Here is a 22,904-nt window from a genome sequence, read left to right as displayed (position 1 = left end):
AAGCAGCGTTGGGATTGGCCTGAGCGGGCAGGCAAGACGCTCCGCTCAGGTCAGGGAGTCTGTGGGGTCTGTGGGGTCTCTCTAACCCCACTGTTCAAGACAGCCTGGTTAGGAAAACCTAAGTGCGCCTGTGTATTTTGGTCAGCCTGAGACGGCCGGCCAAACACATGAGCACTTAGGGAGTACACGTAGCACTCATCTTTCCCCCTCCTATGCCTCGGGCCCTCCCTTTCCTGGATAATGAAATATCATTTTATTTTTTTGCAGCTGGCTCTGAGCCAGTGGGGAGATGCTCCTCTGCCATTGTGGTGAGCCCCCCTGGTCATAGTCTGACGTAGAAAAATCATGACCAGCCTCTCAATATCATAAATCGGTTCAGTGCAAGGCATCATCTATCCATAAATAAGTTGCCCAGACACCTTAAACTGCATTGCATTGTTGTTTGCTTGGGCTTTCAAAATCCGGAATAGCGGGATTGAGGGCTTATTAGCCAGGGGAAGTGTTAGTACTTGGAAACTTGGAAACTTTCCTTCTTAGGCCAGGTTAGCCCTGACCGGATTGGTAGAGACCGCCAAATGAATCTACACTGGTGATCTTAAATGCTACAACAATAGGATGGTTTACAGAGTCCCATCTGAGATTAAGTCCTTCTTGAATACCTAGTGTCATGGTGTGGGAGCAGGTGATACTAGGATGCAACAAAATGCACATGGATTGCTGACTAGCATTGTTCATGTTCCTGGAGTACTATGCCTAACCTTTTGTAAGAGAGTTTTAGCCTGTTCCATTGTACCCTGGGATGCTTGTTTGCACATATAAGTCATGCCAGCAGAGTCATGAAATTAAAAAATATGGTATTATTAAATCTTATACGGATATTACAAAATACAAAAAACATTTGGGCCGCACTTTCATTTTATTGTTTTATTTGTGCTATTTCCGCGATGATGGAAAGTGGATGCCAATTTGTTCTTCGCAGCCCCATCATTATTCCTCTTTAGCGCATCTAAGTTTATGTGTACCATCGTAGCCAATTAGTGAATGGAAGTCATATCAAAGGGAACTTCAAATCCATCAACTTGGTGGACCTGGTGAGCAGAAAGAAATTAAGCGTCAATCAGTTTATACATAACCATGAGTATCGGCTAGATCTAATGAATTCCAGGAAATTTGGCAATATTTACACCTAGCTCTCTTAGATAAATAAGGGCTCTTCTGCCCTATAGGAATAGTAAACATCTTTGCATTGAATAAGCAAGATATCTGATAGCATGGTATTCACTCACACTGTATCCAAGCGGCTTCTGTGGGATAGCGAGAATCTGAATGGAACCCCAGCATCCTTATCTCATTCTGTGAATGGTGATGGAGTCAGAGACTGCTCCTTTGACTCTTAGCGTAGTAACCATTCTTGAGCACAATAGATCAGCTACCTGGAGCAGAAGCTCCTAATGCTCATCCAATGTATCACCTCCAACAGCAAGACTCAATCTAAACAACCAAAAGCCTTTTCTGCATCAAGAAACACCTCAGCAGCTTTCATTGTGTGCAAATATGGTGAACGAGGGCAAAGAAGGTCAATAGATTGTGTGTGGTGTCCATACTGGCTCTAAAGATAGACTGATCCAGGCACAGAGGTCCTGACAATAGTAGTATCCATCTGTTCATTATCACTCATGCCAATGGTTTTTACCATATATTCTTCTTAAGGGTAGAAGTTTATAGTTATAGTTAGAAGAGTGGATGCTGTCTTTGACTGATTTTGGGAGTGTGATGAGACCTCTTGAAAACTAAAAAATAAAAAGAATGCTTGTTTTCAAATGAATTTGAATAAGGAACAGAGATTGGATATCCAGACATTACACACTGATAATAATCTGGTAATGAAACCCTCTGATAAGGGCGATATTACCCTACTAGATGCTATAAAAAGCATATATACAACTACAACATTCTGCTTGCAATGAGATTATCACTAACACACAGTATAAGGTTACTATAACTAACTCCATGGCATATTATGAGATGGAAGGAAAATTGTATTTTAGATTTTTAGGAAAACTCTTTTTTTTTTTAAATGAGAAACTGGTGTTGCCTTCTTTTTACCTCCTGAATAAAGCTGACAAACATCCTACTAATCCTCCAGGCAGATCAATTTCAGCTTCAGGTAGCTGTCTACTTAAGAAAATACCACGTATATTCACCATTTTTTGCTTCAGTTTATCTTATCTTTGGGCCTGATTTAGATCTTGGAGGAGGGGAATACTCTGTCAGAAAACGTGACGAATATCCCAACCGCCGGATTACGATCCCATTATATCCTATGGAGATCATAATACGGGGACGGGATATCTTTCACGTTTGTGATAGAGTATTCCATCTGCCGGGATCTAAATAAGGCCCTTTATCCTCATACTGCAGGGGCAGTACTCGCTTTCTGAGAAAATTTCACAATATGGGTTTGGAACAAATGTTCATTATGGCTACACCTGATGTACCGTCTCTGTATATTAGTATTTCCCAAGAGAAAGGACTATATGCTTATGCTCATTTCTTGCAGAGCATCGTATTAGCTATCTTGACCATAACAAGAAATTATCACAACTTATTGAGTTTATGCCTTAATTAAAGCATAATTATGTTTGATGACACTCATTTTAAGCAGACACTTAGAACAGCCATAGACACTTGTGTTAAACCTGTCATACTTAGGGTGTTCATACTCCAAACATTGTTCTTGCTTACCTCCTCTTTTTGCTGATTCTTTTTGTTGGCCTGAGGGCTCTGAGCACTTTACCACTGCTGACCACTGCTAAAGTGCATTTGCTTCTTCCCTAAACATGGTAACATTGGTGTATCTACAATTGGCATATTTAATTTGCTTGTAAGTCCCTTGTAAAGTGGTATACCATATACCCAGGGACTGTAAATTAAATGCTACTTGTGGGCCTGCAACACTGATTGTGCCACCCAGATAAGTAGTCTTTTAAACATGTCTCAAGCCTGCCACTGCCAAACCTGTTCATGAAGTTTTATTGCCACTTTGACTTGCCATTTAAAACCTTTTAGCCAAGCCTGAAACTCCCCTGAGGTAGGCCCTAGGTAGCCCATAGAGCAGGGTGCTGTGAAAGTAAAAGGTAGAAATACACGTTTCATCTCAGATAATTCATAATATCATGCACTCAATGCATTTCAGGCAAAAAACCCTTCTTCGGGGGCAACTATAATGTAGAGAGATACTAATCAGCAAGCCTCAATGACATCACCGACACAACCATGTAAAAATAATTACACACCTTATAATACAAAAATGTCCGAAACTAACAACAAAACGTGCTGTAAACAACAAATTATCTGGGATGAAACGTGTATTTTGACATGCTGTGAAAAAAGCCACAATGGCCATTTCCCAGGCATTTGAAGATTGGATTCACATTGCCTTTGCATACATTTTGAAACTTTGGGAGAAACTAAATAAACTTTGATTACTTTGGATTACATCTCAGGGTATGCTTCTCGGGACTAGTGCACTCTGAGTGCACTAGCTTTTTCTTGGAATATTAACTGTGCTATGGGGCAGAGCACAAGCCGAGTGCAGCAAGTCAATATTCTACCATCAAGCATCTCAAAAAAGCATTGCTTGTAAACACAGAGTACATTCATCCACTTATTCAATTAATTAAGTAAAAGGTAGGGAGTGTACTTTTAAAGTTCCCATGTCCTGGTAGTGAAAAACACCCAAATGTGTTTTTTGACTACTGTGAAGCCTACTCCTCCCATAGGTTAACATTGGGAATTCCATTACACTCTTTTAAGCTGTACTTCCTGATTAGAAAGGAATAGTTGTGTCCTGATTTATATCTTTGAAATGGTAATGGAAAATCCTCTTTTCTGGTAAAGTTGGGTTTTATATTACTATTTTAGCAACGTCAAGAAAGTGGACATTTCTCTGCTCTTACAGCTCTGTGTGCCTGCAGCCTGTCTCCAACACATGTCTTGGATGGGTGACAGCTACACTTTGTGCATTCCCTCTAGACAGTCCCAAACACAGGAAGGTCAGGTTTGTCTCAGTACTCATCTGTATTCTGATGGCTCTTCCTGGGCAGGAAGGGAGGGAGGAGCTGACACTTATTCCTGAATAGGCAATGTCTGTCTCTACACAATGGGCTGATTACCCTCCACAACTAGTCTAGAGCCAGGATTGGGACGAAAGGACTTCTCTGCCCTTCAAAGACCCTTCTTTGAAGTCACCTCCACTTCAAAGGCACAGCTGGGTACTGCTGCTCTGACTCCCCCAAATCAGACACTTCTAGACTTCTAACTGAACGTTGTCAGAAGAACTGCTGTGCTGCATCAAGGACTGAAACTCTGCTGGACTGCTGATCTGGAAGACCTACTTTTCTACTGTGCTGCTCATCTACCCTACTGCCTGCTGCTCTCTGACCCTGCTCAGGTGAAGTGAGCTCAACAACGGGCTTGTTGGAATGCCTACTTTTGCTTGAGACTTAGGGTTATCAACATGTCTACACCTGCTCCTGTGCTTGGTACACTGGAAGTGGACAATGATACTTGCACCAGAGAAATCAGCGCATCTTCAGTCTGAATATAGAGGAAATGGCGATTCGACCCTGTTACGGGAGTAGAATCGGCACATCACTCTCGGAACCAGTGTATCACCGTCGGAGCCCAATGCATCAGAACCTCACATAGCTGCCGTAGCAGTGGAGAAATCAACGTATCCCCTCAACTTCATGGAGAAACCCGGCGCATTGCACTTTGGAACCAATAAATCTTGGCTCAGCTCTTCGTCTTTGGAACTGACCCATCACGACCACTGCTTGGAGAAAAACACATCGCTCGTCTGTACCCCGCATCTTGGTGTTTTGACCAGGATCAAGGTACTCTGTTCATTGGGTCTGCGTGGCTCTTGTTCCCGGCCTGTGCTCCACCGCGATAAGCCTGAACTGTTGACTTTGTCCCAGTCAAGCGTAATCAGATAACCTCCATAGGCGCTTATTGCTCCTAAGCGTTAGAAACACTTTTATTCTTTAAAAGTACAGATCTCAACTTCTGCTTATTGGATTTTTGTCATTTTGGTCTTGATTCATATGTAAAATTATTGTCTGCTTTTCTAAACCAGAGAGGAATCTTTTTGTGGTCTTTTCATTGTGTTGTTGTGTGTTGTTTTTTTACAAATATTTTACACATTGCCTCTTTAGATAAGCCTGTCTGCTCTGTGCCAAACTACCAGAGGGTGAGAACAAGTTATCTTTTAGTGTGTATCTTACTTACCTTGACTAGGTTTGTGGTTCCTGCATGGACAGGGTGCATACCTCTGCCAACCTGAAACCCAATTTCTAACATTGGAGATCAGCGGTGAAGATAGGACTTGTGTTTGTGCAATACCCGATGGTAACTCATTGTTTACTACTACTCTATACTAAAGACCAATTAAAACCCTTTTTCAATTTTCCCTAAATTGGCTTTTGATTTTTTGGTAAAAACATGTCTCTATCTGTAGAACCAGCAACTGCACCTACAGTAATTGATTTTGAGCTGGCCAAGTTGGAGACCTATGCTGTGCTCCAACTCAAGGAATTTTGCAAGGAGGTTAAACTGTCCACTAAAGGCTTCATCAGGAAGGTGGAGCTGCAGAAGGCTCTGATAGCCCGGTCAGAGGCCCATAATGCAGGGGCTAGATCCCCTTGGGAGGATGAGCTAGAAATTGAGGAGGAGGATAAGGAGCTGATTCTAGAGTCTAATGTGGTTTTGGGACTGCCTGTGAAGGGGATCAACACCTTGCTGGAAGTACTGGAAGTTCCCAGAGCAAGGAGCAGCTTCTCATCAAAGCACCTGTCCCTAGAGGAGCTGGCAGACAAGTGAGAGGAGAGAAAGCTCACGCTGGAGCTAGTTAAGTTAGAGCAGAAGCATTAACTTGCTTTGGCTAAGAAAATGCAGACCCTAGAAAAGAGGAAGCTGGCCATGAAGGAGAGGAAGATGGCCCATGAGCTAAGCTTCAAAGAACTGGACATCAGAACACTTCATGTGGGGTCCAGCAGTAATGATGGCAGAATACCTGCAGTGCCCCTTAGTGAATCCAGAATCTGCATACCCAAATACTTGTTGCCCAGTTATGTGGTGGGGATGACATAGATAAGTGGCTTGTAGCCTCAGAAGTAGATTTAAGGGCCTCATTACAATGGCGGTGGGACCGCCACCATCAGGCCATCGTTGACGGTCCAAACGCCATCTGACCATGCTTGCTCGCCCACCTCACCTTGATGGCTGGTGGATGGAGGGACGGTCAGAGAGACCAACCGCCATGGATCCAACAGGCTCAAGGAGCCCGTCGGAGGCACAGTAATCCCTACAATAGGGGTGGCCGCCTTCCCCACAGGCCCTCCGCAATGGGCCCTGCACCATGTGGCAGGCACCGCACGGTGCCTGCCAAATAGTGCAGCAATATGCAAAATGTGTTTATTTTGTACTCATTCCCAATCTGGCAACCAGAAAATAACTACCCTACAAGAGACAGAATCCTAAAATGCCCAAGTGATATGAGTGATTTGAGTATGGGCACTACAAGGGGGATCCCAAGTGCCTAAAAAGACCACAACCTCCCACTGGAGGAAAAGTCCCAGGGGTGGCGAATATTGTGCCTGGGGAGGAGTTTGTCCTAGTAAGTGGGGGGAGTTCAGTGGGGTTACCCTGGTATCCCTGGGTGATTGTGAGATGATTCCTAATATTCATGGCTGTCAAATGCTACAAAGTATAGCCCGTTGGTTACCATCAATGGGCAAGGTGTTGAGGCTCTGAGGGACACAGGTGCCAGCATGACTATGGTAAGAAGTCAGTTGGTGTCCCCAGAGCAGTGATACACAATGCATTCCACCAGGTTGTGGTGGCTGACAACAGAGAGGGTCACTATCTAGTGGCACTTGTTCAATTTAAGTGGGGGTAGATTCAGGTCTTATGAGAGCTGCAGTGAGCCCTGCCATGCCTGCTGACTGTTAATGGCCTTGAGCACACTACATGGAAGGAAGTGGAGCTCAAGGCTCACTGGGAGATGAAGGGTTACCGGAGTGGATCTGTGCAACCACACAGACCATGGCTTCTGTCAAAAACAAATCTTACAGATTGTCTGACAAGGTGAGGGCCAGCATTAAGGAAGATGTTTCCAAAATGTTAAAGTTGGGGGTAATAGAACCCTCCAGTAGCCCCTGGTCCAGACCTGTGGTACTGGTTCCAAAAGCTGCTCCACCGGGCACCACACCTGAACTCAGGTTCTGTGTAGACTATAGGGGCCTCAATTCAGTCACCAAGACTGATGCTCATCTCATCCCCTGGGCTGATGAGCTGATTCTTACATTAGGGTACTGATATATCTCCCTAAAGGAGGGAGCAAATGAGAGCTCAGTCTTCTCCAATCCAGAAGGCCACTATCAGTTTAGAGTGATGCCCTTCGGATTCAAAAATGCCCCAGCAACCTTGAAGAGGTTCGTGAACCAGGTCCTTACTGATATGGAGGCATTCAGTGCTACCTATCTAGATGACATAGCTGTCTTCAGTAGCAGCTGAAAGGACCACCATTTTCAACTTCAGGGGAAGTGCTTCAGGATCAGCAACAAGCAAGCCTGACTATTGAGGCCAGTAAGTGGCAGATAGGGCAGGGGCCTGTGGTGTACTTGGGGCAGCTATTAGGCAGGGGTAAGGTGCAGCCCCTCCAGGCCAAGATAGATACTATAATCTCCTGGGAGACCTCCAAAAGCAAGACTGAGATCAGAGCACTCCTGGACCTCACTGGGTACTATAGAAGGGTTGTCAAGGGATATGGTGCCATTGTTGGCCCTTCGACAGAGCTGACTTCTAAGAAGCAGCCCAGGAATGTGATTTAGCCAGAGGCATGCCAAAAAGCATTTGACTCCTTTAAGTGTACCATGTGCACAGCCCCTGAACTCAAAACCCCTGACTTTTGCAGGGAATGTATTGTTCAGACAGATGCCTCAGACCATGCTATAGGGGCAGTACTTTCATAACTTTATAAAGAGGGCTTAAACCAACCTGTGGCCTTCATCTCCAGGAGGTAACTTCTCAGGGAACAAAGGAAGAGTGCTATTGAGAGAATAGCTTTTGCTGTGATCTGAGCACTGAAGAAGTTGAGACCATACCTGGTTCAGACTGACCACAGGCTAATGCAAACGAGGAGTTAGAATCCGAAACTGTTGAGGTTGTCCATTTCCCTACAGGGTATGGCCATCATGGTGGAATACAGACCAGAGGTAGACCACGCCAATGCTGATTGTCTATCCAGGTTTTTCTGCCCTAGTAATGAGAACTCCCTACAGGTTGGGTAGCTGTTCCCACTTTCAGCTTGGGGGACAAATGTTTGACCTGTCATCCTTAGGGTGGTCTTCCCCCAAACCTTTTGCCTGCTTACCTACTCTTTTTGATGTTTCGTTTTGATGCTTTAGGACTCTGAGCACTTTACCCCTGCTGACCAGTGCTAAAGTGCATGTGCTTCTCCTCTAAACATGGTAACATTGGTTTATACACAATTGGCATATTTAATTTACTTGTAAGTTCCTTGTAAAGTGGTATACCATATACTGTGAGCCTATAAACAAAATGCTACTAGAGAGCCTGCAACACTGATTGTGCCACACACACAAGTAGCCCTTTAAACATGTCTCAGGCATGCCATTGCAGAGCCTGTCTGCGTACATATCCTGGTAGTGAAAAACACCCAAATTCATTTTTCACTACTGTGAGGCCTGCTCCTCTCGTAGGTTAACATTGGGCATTCCTTAAAACACTTTTAAGCTATAGTTCTTGATTAGAAAGGAGTGTCATATTTCATATCTTTGGAAATGTAATGACAAATCATGTTTACTGGTAAAGTTGGATGTCACATTAGAATTTTAGAAGTGCCACTTTTAGAAAGTGAACATTACTCTGCTCTTACATCTTGGTGTGCCTGAAGCCTGTCTCCAAGACCCTTCTTTGAAGTCACTCCCACTTCAAATCACATCTGGGTATAAGTACTAGGGCTCTGACCCCAACAAATCAGACACTTCTGGACCTGTAACTGAACTCTGTCAGAAGAATGGCTGTACTGCATCAAGGGTTGACACCCAGCTGGACTGCTGATCTGGAAGACCTGCTTGTCTGCCCTGCAGCCTGCGGCTCTTTGATCCTGCTGGAGGAGAGCTGGGCTCTGCCTTGCAATTGAAGTGATCTCCAAGGGCTTCTTGGATTGCCTCCTGTTGCTTGAGACCCAGGGCTATCAAAGTCTCTACACCTGCTCCTGGGCCTGGTTCACTGGAAGTGGACCCAGATATTTGAAACAGAGAAACCACTGCATCTCTGAGCTGCGTGTAGCAGAATCGGTGAACCGATCCTGTTGTGGTAGTAGAATCAACACATCGCTCATGGAACCAGTGCATCTCCTTGAGAGCCCAACACATTGGAGCCGTGCATAACCGCCTCAGCATCCCCTTGACTGCCTGGAGAAACCTGGTAAATTGCACTTTGGAACCAACGCATCCTTGCTCAAACCTTGGTAGTTTAGCAAACTAACAGTCAGGCTTAACTTTGGAGACAGGAATGTGTAAAGCATTTAATACCACCAAAACAGTAATAAGTAAAATACACAACACAATAAAAATACAACAAAAATTTATAAAAATAGAGAATGTTTTTATTTTCAAAACAACACCAAAATGGCAAAAATCCAATTTAAAGAACCTAGAGATATGCATTTTCAAAGATTAAATAAAAAGTGGTGCATTCTAGTGCCAAGAAGCTTCAGATCGGATAGAGGGCTAGGTCCCGGTCAACAATTTACTTTCAGACGTAGGGCTTGATTTAGATCTTGGCGGATGGGTTACTTCATCACAGTAGCACCAACCAAATGGCTCAAAGACTCTGAAATGCCCTTGAATGGGGCTAGGACTCAATTTCTCACAATGCACCTACACCGTCAAGGAATATACAGTTGCATCTGGTCAGCTGGGGAGATCCTCTATTTGGCTGGCAGGTTTCTTCATCCAGCTCTGTTTTACATGTTTCTGATAAGGGAGTCCACTCCTTTGAGTCAGGCACAGTCCTTTCTTGATAGAAGCGTGTGAATGCATCTGGTGCAGTCTTTCTGAGTGCAACCCTTCTGTGGGGCATCAGGTCAGTGCTTCTTATTCGTTTTGTTACGGACAGTGTGAAGAGCTTCTGCAGCTCTGCATATTTATACTCCATTCTGGGCTTGCAGGAGGGGGGACACTATAACAAATCGGAATACAGCTGCCCCCTCCCTGCTCTGACCACTGTAGCTTATTTGTGACTTAGAATGCATTATGTTCCCAAAAACAAAGCAGAGAAAATATTTTCTTGGTGTGTGTGTCTGGATAGCCCAACCCAGAGGTGTGGCTAACAACTGACTACAATTCCTTCCAATATTCCCTCTCCTAATCTAATTACGGCGAGTTCCACCTGGCTAATGATCAAGAATGTGGGAGAGGTGGATCTTGTGACATCTGTTTTCTGCAGAGGCTTCTGTCTTTGAAGTCCTGTTTATCAGTATTAGTGACATCGGGTCTCCTGCTGCCTGTGCTGCGTCAAACAGGGTAATAGCCCGCCTGATATGTTCCGTGGTGCCTTTCTTTGGGATGAAACCGTGTTGCCATTCTGAGACTAGGGATTCAACCACAGAAGATATTCTTATTTTAGAGAAGACCTTAGAGTCACAGTTAATAAGTGTAATCTGTCTGTATGAACCCATTTCTAACGGCGATTTGTCCTTTTTAGGGAATATGGATATTTTGGCGTTAGACCAGGAGGCGGGAGGGGAACCCCCGTTAAAGATTGAGGTCACTACGTCAGTATAAATGGGTTTAATTTGAGGAGCGTAGGTTTTATAAAACTCCACAGGAATGCCATCCATCCCTACGGCTTTCCCATCTGGTAGACTGGTTAGGGCTTCCAAGATATCATCCCAGGTTGGGGTGAGATCCAGCTGCTCACTACGATCAGAGGTAAGTTGTTCTAGGTCAACCTCATTCAAGTAGCTAATTATCTCGCTTCCTACTGAATCGGCTCCCCTGCCATTCTCTTCTGTGTATAGTTCAGTGTAGAATTCTTGGAATCCTTTTTGTATTGCGCTGGGATCGTTGGTCTCTATCCCTGTTGCCAGTTTAATTACGTGTATTTCGCTACTTGTGAACTGTTGCCTGATTTTGACGGCAAGGTGATGTCCAATACAGTCACTACACTCGTAATTCTTTTCCCGTATTGTCGCCCATTTTGCTGCGGTTTATCCTGCGAATACTGCCCCTATTTCTGCCTTTGCAAAAATTACTTCTTTTTGAACATTTTCAATGTCCTGTCCACAGTTAACCATTAGGACCAGTTTGTTTCGTTTCTGCTTGTCTTAGTTTTTCCTGAAGATCACAAATTAACAGCTTCTCCTTCCTGTTTTTCCTAGTTGAAAACCTCAGAGTTTCACCCCGAACACCCGCTTTAAAAGTGTTCCAAACAATCATGGTTGAGGCAGTTCCAGTGTTAATTTCCAGGAACTCCTGTATCCAACCTTGCATATGCAGCCGATAACCCGCGTCTTGTAAAAGGGCTTTCTCAAAACTCCACCTTGGTGCCTCCTTCCAGTTCCCTAATCCCTTGATGTTAAATATAAGAGGATTGTGGTCTGACATGAAGTGAGGTGCATTTGCTAAATAAGGAGGATGAGATAAAAAATGTATCTAATCTGACAAATGTATGATGCGGGGCAGAGAAGTAGGTGTAGCCAGGTTGGGCAGGGTTTAAACTAGCCCAAATGTCGCTCAGCCCATGAATCTGAGCTAAGTTAGGTAGTGCTAGGGGCTTTCTGCCTTTATACCTATATATATATATCCATATTCCCTAAAAAGGACAAATCGCCGTTAGAAATGGGTTCATACAGACCGATTACACTTATTAACTGCGACTCTAAGGTCTTCTCTAAAATAATGGCAATCAGAATATCCTCTGTGGTTGAATCCCTAGTCTCAGAATGGCAACACGGTTTCATCCAAAAGAAAGGCACCACAAAACATGTTAGGCGGGCTATTAACCTGTTTGACGCAGCACAGGTAGCAGGAGATCCGATGTCACTAATACTACTAGATGCCGAAAAAGCATTTGACCTGGTCTCCTGGCGGTTCTTGTGGGGTGTCATGGGCAGTATGGGTTTTGGGCCAAAACTTACACAGGCTGTACGGGCTCTATATCAAAAGCCGACAGCCTGTGTTTCTATCAACGGGCGGCTTACGGAGCAATTCAACATCTCCCGGGCTACTAGGCAGGGCTGTCCTTGCTCCCCCTTGCTATTTGCCCTCTATATAGACCCATTCATCAAGAAAATTAAAAGGAACCCCGCTATCATGGCAACAAGCATGCAGGGTAGTAACACTAAAATTATGGCCTATGCCGACGACCTGGCCATAACTTCCCCTGATCCCGAGAATGCCATTCTGATACTGGAAACAGAGGCACAAAAATTTGGGAAAATCTCGGGATATGCACTGAATAAAAAGAAAACCCAAATATTAATAAAGAAGGAAATAACCTGGACCGACACCCGGGTAGTTCCGAAGGCAAAATACCTGGGGGTCTTCATTACCGCTAACATTGATGAAATTGTAATGGAGAACCTATCCCCCCTTGCAGCAGAAACAAAGAAAGCCCTTAAGCAAATTGACAACCTGCACCTGACCCTCGTTGGCAGATGTAATATAATTAAAAAGACCTACTTCCCAAAACTGCTCTAATTCTTTCGTACCATACCACTGGAATTCAGGAAAAATCAATTTGCAGAAATTTCAGCAAATATTTACACAGTTTATGTGGGCCTACTCACAACCAAGGCAGGCTCTAAAGCAACTGTCTCTTCCTAGAGAGCGGGCGGCTGGGCCTTCCCCAATATTGTACTGTACTACTGGGCTTCGGTCCTGCAGTATAGTACTGAATTGTTGAGGGAAAACTCCCCCTCCCCTCCATCTGGGCTTGCCTCACCATTTCAGCTTTTACTGGGTGAAGAGCATCGTGGCTGCCTCTTCCGGCAGATAACCTTTGGATACTACAAACGTGTGAGATTTAAAACTTTAATTAACTCCTTTAAGGTCTTTCATAATATCCGCAGAATATTTGGGCTGGGGAGATTTAATTATTATTCTCCTATCACTGCAAATTGTAACCTCCCCGCCATCTTTGATAGGTCCTATCTTTTAGAATGGCATAAGGCAGGCATCACGAAACAGGGAGACCTAATCACCAGTGAAGGAGTTAAATCCTTTACAGACCTGCAAAATAAACACGGTCTGAAAAGTCAAGATGCCTTTAAATACTTTTCCATACGTGATTTTCTCTCCAGAAAGGTTGGGGGCAGTGCATGGTTTGCTGAAATAGAACTCGTCAATACATTGCGGGACACTGAGACTCCTCCGATAGGTCATATATACAATGCACTAAACAGACAAACTCCAGACGATCTACCGAGAATAGCGGAGAAGTGGCACACTAAACTCGCGGCCCCACACAGTACGTTTTATAACTCTTTAGAACTTTCTCAAAACATCTTGCTGTCAGCCAAACTGCAGGCACAACACTTCAAAACCATCTTTTTTCTGTATATTACCCCCAGCAAAATTGCCAAATGGGGAGTCAGCAAAGGGACATTGTGTCCCCGGTGTTCGGAGTTTGGTGCTGACTCAGTTCACATGTTTGCAACTTGTCCTAAACTCGCTCCAGTCCTCTTTAAGGTACAGGAATTTCTGGGGAAAGTCACCTCTCAGGCCATCGCACTAACCCCAATAGTCATCTTGCTGGGGACGCAGACCAAAACCAATAGGAACAAAGGTGGGGCACTAATTTTTGTTGCTATGGCAGTGTGGAGGATCTGTGTTGCTTCGGCTTGGCTGGATGTTGATCCCCCACCATTCTCTCAGTGGCTGGCCAGGCTAGTTGCAACCTACCATCTATAAAAAGCTGTCTATGCCAGAAAAGATCATAAAGGGCGAAAGAAGGGTCTAGACGTCTGGGAAGTTCTCACTACTTGGTTGGAGCAGTCGGGCTAACCCGGCTTGCGAAATCTCCCCTGTTCGCTTTCTCTTGGTTTCTAATACTTCTACTTTTCTTCTTTACTTTCTCCTCCTCCTAGGGTATCACTTCTGACCTAGTGATCTTGTACTCTACACTTCGTTTCTATTCTCGCCCTTCTCTTCTTTTCTTTTCTTTCTCCACAGTGCAATTAATTCCTGGTCTTTCTTTTTCCTTTTTGTGTCCTTGAACCGTTAGTCTATTGGTGTGGGGGTGGGGGGTGCTTTAAATATCATACCTCTGTACTGTTTTGTTCAATGCAAATAAAACTTAAATTTTTTTTTTTTAAATGAAGTCCTGTTTATCTACTCACCCCCTTCCTCTCACTGTCTTCTATAGGAAGCACATCTTCTTCCTCAAAAATGCTGTATTGTTGCAGCCCCAGGCCTCTTCACACCTACTCAGGTATCAGCTTGGCTCTGGCTGTGAAAAGGCTGACGAATCAGAAGAGGCTGCTACTGGGCTGCTTTAGGTATCTTCGGGTAGTAAGCTCTAAAACAACTTTCCTGTAATTGTTATAATAAATCTGACCATTCCAAGTTATTTTGATACTTATAATGGTTTAGCTAGCTAGCTCCAATTAAAAGATACTTACTTACTTATGCCTACTACCCCTCCTGGGGTATAGGGCATTAACAAGGACTCCCCAGTCACCTCTGTCCTGGGTTTTTATTTCAATTTGAATCCAGGTTTAACCAATCTCCTTGCATTCAGCATTGAGGTCTCGGAGTCAGGTGTTTCTTGGCCTTCCCCTTTTCCTTTTCTCTTTTGAGTTCCAGGTCAGAGCTTGCCTGGAGGTGTTTGATGCAGGCTTATGGAGGGTGTGACCTATCCAGCTCCAGTGCCTTTTTATGAGCAGGGTGTTGGAAAGTCTGCTGCCACAGGTCGTTGTTGCTGATGGTGTTTGGCCAGCAGATTTGGAGGATTTTCCTTAGGGAGGTTTCGATGAAGGCATGGACTTTGTTGGTGGTGGTCACTGTTGTCCTCCAAGTTTCAGGAGGACTGATTTTACGTTGGTGTTAAAGAGCCTGATCTTGGTTTGCATCGTTGGGTCCTTGGAGCTCCAGATCTACTTTAGCTGATGGTTTGCTGAAATAGAACTCGTCAATACATTGCGGGACACTGAGACTCCTCCGATAGGTCTCCTCCGACAGCCCTTGCTTTGCCGATTCTTGCCTTCACACCGGTGTCCGTGCTGCCCTGCTTGTCAAGGACACTGCCCAGGTAGGTGAAGGCCTCAACCTCTTACAGTGCATTTACCTGCAAAAGTAACTGCATTTGTGCTGCCAGTATTGCCTTGGACAAGTTGTACCCCCCCCACACATACTCAGGGAGTAGCACTGATGCTAATGTCAGCGGCTAACAGAGCTCTGATCGGATGGGAAGCCCAGGGTCCCAGAATCATCACAGCAACCTTCTGCAAAGAAAAAGAGGATCAAAATGAACATTTTCCAAGCGCTATGCATCTACAGCTGACAGCAAAGAAGAGAAAAAATAACAATTTTGCAGCAGACTCTAGTCCATCCTAGAGAAATTCCTCGAAATAGACATCACCATACTAATGGGGGACCTCAATGCGAAGATTGGAAGTGACAACACTGGGTACGAAGAAGTCATGGGCAACCCTGGCCTTGGCGACATGAACAAGAATGGTGAAAGGCTTGCAGATCTCTGTGGCCTGAACAGTCTGGTGATAGACAGTAGTGTATTCCCACACAAAAGAATACACATGGCGATGTGGGTGCCACCAGGCCATTCAACAGATAATCATATCGACCCTGTCTGCATTGCCAGGAAGTTACGGAGGTCCCTGAGAGTGATGAGAGGAGCAGACATGGTGTTGTCATGGCTAGGCTAAAGCTGAAGAAGGCATGGATAGAATCCATAAACCCTCCTCAAAGATGCACAGAAATGGAGTGAATACTAATTCACCATCAATAGCAAGTTTCAAGTTCTGCAAGAACTAGAGGATGATAGAGACCCAGTAGAAAGTCAGTGGGAAAAGATCAAAGAAACAGGTACACCAACCTGCCAGGAGGTACTGGGTCACAAGGAACACCAGCACTGAGACTCTCCGCAAAATCCAAGAGAGAAAGAGAAAGAAAGCTGAAGTCAACACCAGCTGAACAAGAGCAGAAAAAGCAAAGGCTTAAGGCGAATACACTAAAACCAACAAGGAAGCAAATAGAAACTTAGAGCTTGGAAATGAAGATTCATCAATGGTCTTCCCAAAGAAACCCGGGAAGCAGCAAGCTATGGAAACTTGAAAGAACTCTACAACATAACAAGGAAACTCTCCGGCAGATACAGCAATCCAGAAAGACCTGTTAAAGACAAAGTTGGGAAGACAGTCATGGGTAATGAAGACCAACACCGAAGATGGGTGGAGCACTTTGAAGAACTGCTGAACCAGCCCATGCTGCAGTGTCCGCCAGACATCCAGCCAGCTGACAAGGACTTGACCATCGACTGCAGCATACCAACCAAGGAAAATGATGGCAAGCCATAAAACGTCTTAGAAATGAGGAGGCAGTAGGACCCGACAACCTTACTGCAGAGGCACTGAAGGCAGACATTGAAACATCAGTAGATATGCTCTACCTCATGTTTGGAAGGATCTGGGATGAGGAAAAGGTACCGTCAGACTGGAAGGCGAGAAATGTCATCAAGATCCCCAAGGGGGGGGTAACCTTAGTAACTGCACAAACTTCAGAGGCATAACTCTTTTATCAACCCCTGACAAAGTGTTCAACTGAGTTTTCATGAACAAAATGAAGAAACAAGTTGACGCTCAGTTGTGAGATCAGCCAGCTGGCTACTGCAAAGATAGATCCTGTATAGACCAGATTGCAACACTGCGCATCATCGTTGAGCAGTAGAGGGAATGGAACTACCCCCTAGATGCCAACTTCATTGACTATGAAAAGGCATTCAACACTGGCCAGAGAGACCCTTTGGAAACTCCTCCACCACTTCGGTGTGCCAGATAAACTTGTGAAAATCATCAGAAACTCTTATGAGGGAATGACCTGCAAGATTGTCCATGGAGGATAGCTCACAGAGGCCTTCCAAGAGAGGACCGTAGTCCGCCAGGGTTGTTTGCTCCTGCCTTCTCCCCTTTTTGTTGGACATAGACTGTATCATGAAGACATTCACAGCAAGGAGAAGAAATGGGAACCTGTGGACAACTTAAATGCAGCTCGTCGACCTGGCTTTTGCAGAAGACCAACAAGGTGGCAGCCACGTTTATATGTGATTTAATTGAAAAATGATTTCATGGAGTAGCATTACTGAGAAACCATTTCATCTAAACTGTTTAATGTAAATTATTAGAATGAATAGCATGTACGTTTTCATAGAAACCAATTCATAGAAAGTCTTTTGATATTTATTATGTGTAAATGCAATGGATGAAGGTCTATCAGAAACACTTTTGTCGGAGATATTTATTTCAGTGCTTTACTTCAGGGGACATTGTTTCATATTTTTAATGTCTACAATGTCAGGCATTTACTTTGGATGCATTTAATTCTATGAATCATCACCACCTGAAAACACCGTCAATCCCTGCCCTTCTAAAACCCCTGACCAAAACTAAACAATGATCATCCCTTAAGCCTAAAAGTCCTTTCTACCCACATCCACTACCCTTGAACCCTAAAATCACTCTCGACCCCAACCCCACCCATTCCTGCAACCTAAAGCCCCATTATGCGCCTAAACCCCACCAATCCCATACCCCTTAAAACACTGCAGCATATCCAAGCTTTACCCTTTCTCAAACTTTAAAGAACCCTCAACATCCTTAAATACCAGCCACCCATTACCTATAAGAACTCATCAACCAAAATACTCATCACTGAACCCTAAAACCCCTTTCTTCATCTAAACTCCACCCATCCCTTAATCCTTAAAACTCCTCACCACCCTAAACTCCACCCCATCCCGAACCCTAAAATCTCCTCACCCCCCAGCTGCTACCCATAATGGAACCCAAAAAATCGTCACCAACCCTAAACTAAACCCATTCATGAACCCTAAAACGTCTTGACATCCATACACTCTACCCATCCCTGAAACCTAAAAACACCTAACACACCTAAAAATCACAAATCCCGAACCCTAAAAAGCCCTCACCATTACTGCACTGCACCCATCTCTGAACCCTAAAAACCTAATTCTATTCCCTAACGCCAATTATTTCTGACCTTTAAGAAGCCTCTAATTAGCCAAACATGATCCGTCCCTAGCCCAAAAAATCCCACAGTTTTTCTAGACTCCACCAAAGTCTAATTGAATTTTGGATTTTCTTTAAAATTATCTTTACTTTAAATGCAAAATGTTTCATTTAATTTTGGATTTTTTTGTATTTCCCAAAAATTGCCTTTCCTTCAATATGGTTTACCATGATTTGGTTTCCTTCAATGTGGTTTCTATGTTTTCCTTTCTGTATGAATTCACCTACTACCGGCAGTCACATCAGCAAAATGCAAAGATAGACTTTATTAAATTTTAATAAAGCCTTCCACAGGTTAGCTCAAAGTAATCTTTATTTCGGTCATAGACCATAAAAGATAATCATATCTAGAAAACATACATTGTTAAAAATAACTATTATAATTCATAAAAAGTATGTACAATAAAGATTACATTAATTCATGAACAATTCATTAAAACAATGAATCAGTAATAAGTTAAAATAATTATAAAAACAGTGGTAACCTAAAATCAGTACCTATTTGGATGAGCCTAAGAAATGGACGAAAGAAGGGAACATCTCCTCCGCCACACAGCATGCCAGTAGCGTGATACCGAGAAGACTATAGGTAATGATGTATCAGTCTTCAGGATTCTGTAGGCAACCTTACAGTGTGTAGTGCCCAAATTCCTACAAAGTTGGAGGAGCCAACGTTTTCTGATTGATTTATATGTGGGACAGAAAAAAAGAACATGTAAATAAGTTTCTCTTGTAGCTCCACAAGTTGGGCAATCAGAAGGGTTATCTATCGACCACTTTCCTGAGAAGGCTCTCAGGGGCAGTGTACCATATCTGAATTGCATGTACAGCTTTCTAGAAACATTTGGCTCAATCAAGTCTAGAGCAGGTTCTATTTTAAACTCCTCCTTAATATTAAAAAAATCCGTAGTCAATGGGCCTAGCTTATTATTGGTTAGCATCATATTTTTACTATTTAACCAAAATGCATTAACCAATTCAGCTCTAGAGAATTTAGGGGCAGTTATCTCGGGGTGATGCCATAGAGCAGAAATTCCCAATCTAATAAGCTCCATTTTAATGTATACTAGCCACGGTATATTGGCTAGACCAGAAAGGGCCATTAGTGATTTTAAATCGTTTTGATAATTCACAAGCTCCGGTGTTGCCCACAGCCTCCGCCAATACAATAATGGCCTTAGTGCAATTTCTTCTTGAATAGACCTAACTTCCAAGTCCATTCTAAGTGGGTTAAGTGGTGTGCTAGATGGTAAGGTCAATAAAGACCTTAGAAACGAATTCTCAAATCTACCAATGTCTCCAGTTGGGGAGTGCCCCCAAAGTTCAACCCCATAAAAAGTTGCACCCCGTGCTTGTGCTTTGTATATCTCGATCATGGGTGCTATGGGTTTGGAGGTAGATGCTCTGTGCATTTTGAGGATCCCACCACAGGTCTGCGTGAGTCGTAATTTGGCTTTTGCTAACTGAGGACCCCATTCCATCCTATCCGAAAGTGTGACGCCAAGGTATTCAAACACAGTAACCCTGTCCAATGTAGCACCATTAAGAGAAGGATAAGGGCCATTTTGTTTGGGCGGGTTACATACCATAAATTTTGTTTTCGAGGAATTAACCTCGAGCCCTCTGTGGGAACAGAATTCGGAAAAACTATCAAGGGCACACTGTATCCCCATGGGGGATTTTGACACCAAAAGGGTGTCATCGGCAAACATTAGTGCCACCACCTGCTCGTTGTTAAGTTTGGGGGCATCGATGTCCTTAACTCCCCTCAGGTGGCCCACCAATGCATTGGTGAAAAGGGAGAATAGAGTTGGGGCCAGCACACATCCCTGTCTAACTCCCCGATTAACAGGGAACTTTGGTGTCAGATTGCCCCTCTTACCACACCTTACTTGGGCAAAATTGTCTTTGTGGAGCCGTTTTATAATCCCAAGTAAACAGGCAGGCATCCCCATCTCAGCCAAAACCGCCCAAAGAGTTTGCGGGGGAACTAAGTCAAAAGCTGCTTTGAGATCGACGAAGATAAGGTAGAGGCTGCCACCCTCTACCCTCACGGTTTTCCAATATAGAAGTTGTAGATGAAAAAGTTGGTCCACCGTGGATGTCTTCTCTCTAAAGCCAGCCTGGTATGGGGTTAGTATTGATTTTTCATCCATCCAGGCTTGCACTCGGTCTAGAATAATGCGTGCAAAGAGCTTCTGGCTAACATCATTTAAACTAATCGGGCGGTAGTTGTTTGGCAAGAGTGGGGAGTCTTTCTTGAAAACCGGGACTATCTCGGCACCTGCCCAGGTGTTGGGAATAGGTGCACCATGAAGTATAGCATTATAAAGGGAACAAAGATAGGGGATCCAAACCTCAGGTTGGTGCTTATATAGGTCCCCAGGGATTTTATCCAGACCTGGCGCCTTTCCTACTGGGAGTCTATTTACAGCCTTTTCTACTTCCTTGATGGTTATGGTGTCAATGGGTTCATCATTCGAGTTAGGGAAAGGTAAGGACTCAGTGGCCGGAGCCAAGGGACCGTATAAACTCTGATAGTGATCAATCCATTGGCTCGGTGCGATATTAGGGTCATCGGCCACTTGGCCCTCCTTTGTATCTGATCGAATGATTGCCCAGAATTCCCTCATATCTTTATTAATAAGAGCTCTTTTAATATCGTCCCATTTATCATCTTCCCAGTTCTGCTTGGCCACTTTTATGACCTGCTTATATTCAGTTCTCCTCATAGCCACGCTTATCCTATCACCAGATTTTAATGAAACCAGTAGAGCTAGTTTAGCCCTCCTACATTCGATATTAAACCAGGAAAGGACCTTCAGGGTTTTCTGTTTCCTAGATACTATTGGGTTAAAAAAAATTGTCCAATGCTGTAACTAACTCTGTATGGATTTGAAGTACATAATTTTCCCTTTTATCACTGTCCTGGTCTAAGGTGTAACATATTTGTACGAGGGCTTTGCATGTGGCCGAATAGACGTAACAAATTTTTTCCGGGGATTTGAGAATCATCGGCCACTTAAGCCGTATTCTGTCACCAGAGAGGAGTAGGGGGTCTAGGCTTCCCACTATTTTGTGTAGAACTATTCTCCGTCACTAAAGACAGATCGAGGATTAAAGCATTATGATCGCTATCGTGTCGAGGGTGAATCACAAAATCCATAATCCTGGGCCATGTTTTGGCCTCTACCATGATATAATCAATACATGAAGACTGTCCAGGTCGATTAAAAGTGTGGTTCCCCTCTAGGTCCGACAGGGAACGTCCGTTGCAGGCTCTCAGTGAGTTAGCGAGTGTTAAGGAGTTTATTTGCAAGGCTAAAGGTGTCCAGGCCTTAATGGGTGGAATTTGGAGGGCCGGTATGGACCACTGTTCATCCTCCTCTCTAGTAATGGGATCAATGAGCCCCGGTAAGGGCTCAAACTGGCAATTGAAATTGCCAGCAACAATCAGGATGCCCTTATCTGCTACTGTTTGGATAAATTTATCCAAGATTTCTAATGTGGGTGATTCACTACCTGACTTGGTAGGACGGGAGTAAACGTTAACCAGAATAAGGGTAGACCCAGAAGGGAATGTGAGTTGCATACATTGCAAATCAATACTTTGCGTAGTAATTTCAGAGATTACACATCCCAAATGTGACCCTATAAAAATAGACAGCCCTCCAAATGGCCTTCCCCTAGGACCCGCAAGGGCTAAGCTATTGACTGTGAGAAAGCCCTTTTTTGTGAATTCCTCTTTTACCCAAGTCTCCTGAAGCAAACAGATATCGTACTGATTAATGAAAAGATTCCAGTCAGGGCAAGGAAGTTTATTTACGATGCCCGCGACATTCCAAGATAATACTTTTAATTGATTATTTGGGTGGATATTCTTTCTTTCTGGTCGCGAGACAGGAGGCGAGGGAGAAGAGGAGTAGCAAGTCACCTCAATGGGTATAGCTCTGAGAGGGTAAGGGTCAATGGGGGAAGGAATATTTTGGGGAGTGGTGTATAAAGAAGAGGAAGGAATAGGACTAGTTGTAGTGTCCAAGTATGCAGGGTTTGTGTTTGCTGGGATGATTCCAGGGACCTGGGCACACATGGTGCCTGAGGTGGAGTTGGTCAAGGTGTTGGCATCAATTAACAGAGGGCACGACAAAACCCTTTTATCTAATATTAGGTCAGTCGAATCGATCAGTCAATCAACGTCCTCTAACGGAGCAAATCGATTGTACACAGGAATTCTAAAGGGTGGGTTGTTCAAGTTAAATTTCTGTGGAATATTTTGGGATAGCCCTATGTCTGTGGCGATAGAGCCAGTTCGATGAGGAACAGGAACCCAGGGTAACTGAGGATAGAAGAATTCAAGGGGGGACGCATTGATTGAAGTTTGATGACCTAAGGGTAGTGTGGGATGAACGAGGATTTTGTGATTGGTCTGCGGGTATCTAAAATTAATAACCACACAATCCCCCCTCAAGCTTTTCCCCATTGGTCCTATCCATGCAACCCTTCTCACCATCAGGATCTCATTGGCCATCTCATAAGGGAATTGTTT

At 44.0% G+C, this 22,904-nt stretch overlaps 1 protein-coding gene across 1 annotated transcript in view; it reads left to right on the top strand.

Annotated features, from left to right (window-relative positions):
- The window catches only part of LOC146862729 (uncharacterized), a 536,839-nt gene that overhangs the window by 503,370 nt on the left and 10,565 nt on the right, over positions 1–22,904 (top strand). The gene's annotated exons all lie outside the window — the stretch shown is intronic.

The sequence above is a fragment of the Triturus cristatus genome, chromosome 2_2 (assembly GCF_964204655.1).
Source record: "Triturus cristatus chromosome 2_2, aTriCri1.1, whole genome shotgun sequence".
Taxonomy (NCBI): Eukaryota; Metazoa; Chordata; class Amphibia; order Caudata; family Salamandridae; genus Triturus; species Triturus cristatus.
Note: the sequence above shows the minus strand (reverse complement) of the source record. Positions and strands in the feature narration are given on the sequence as shown.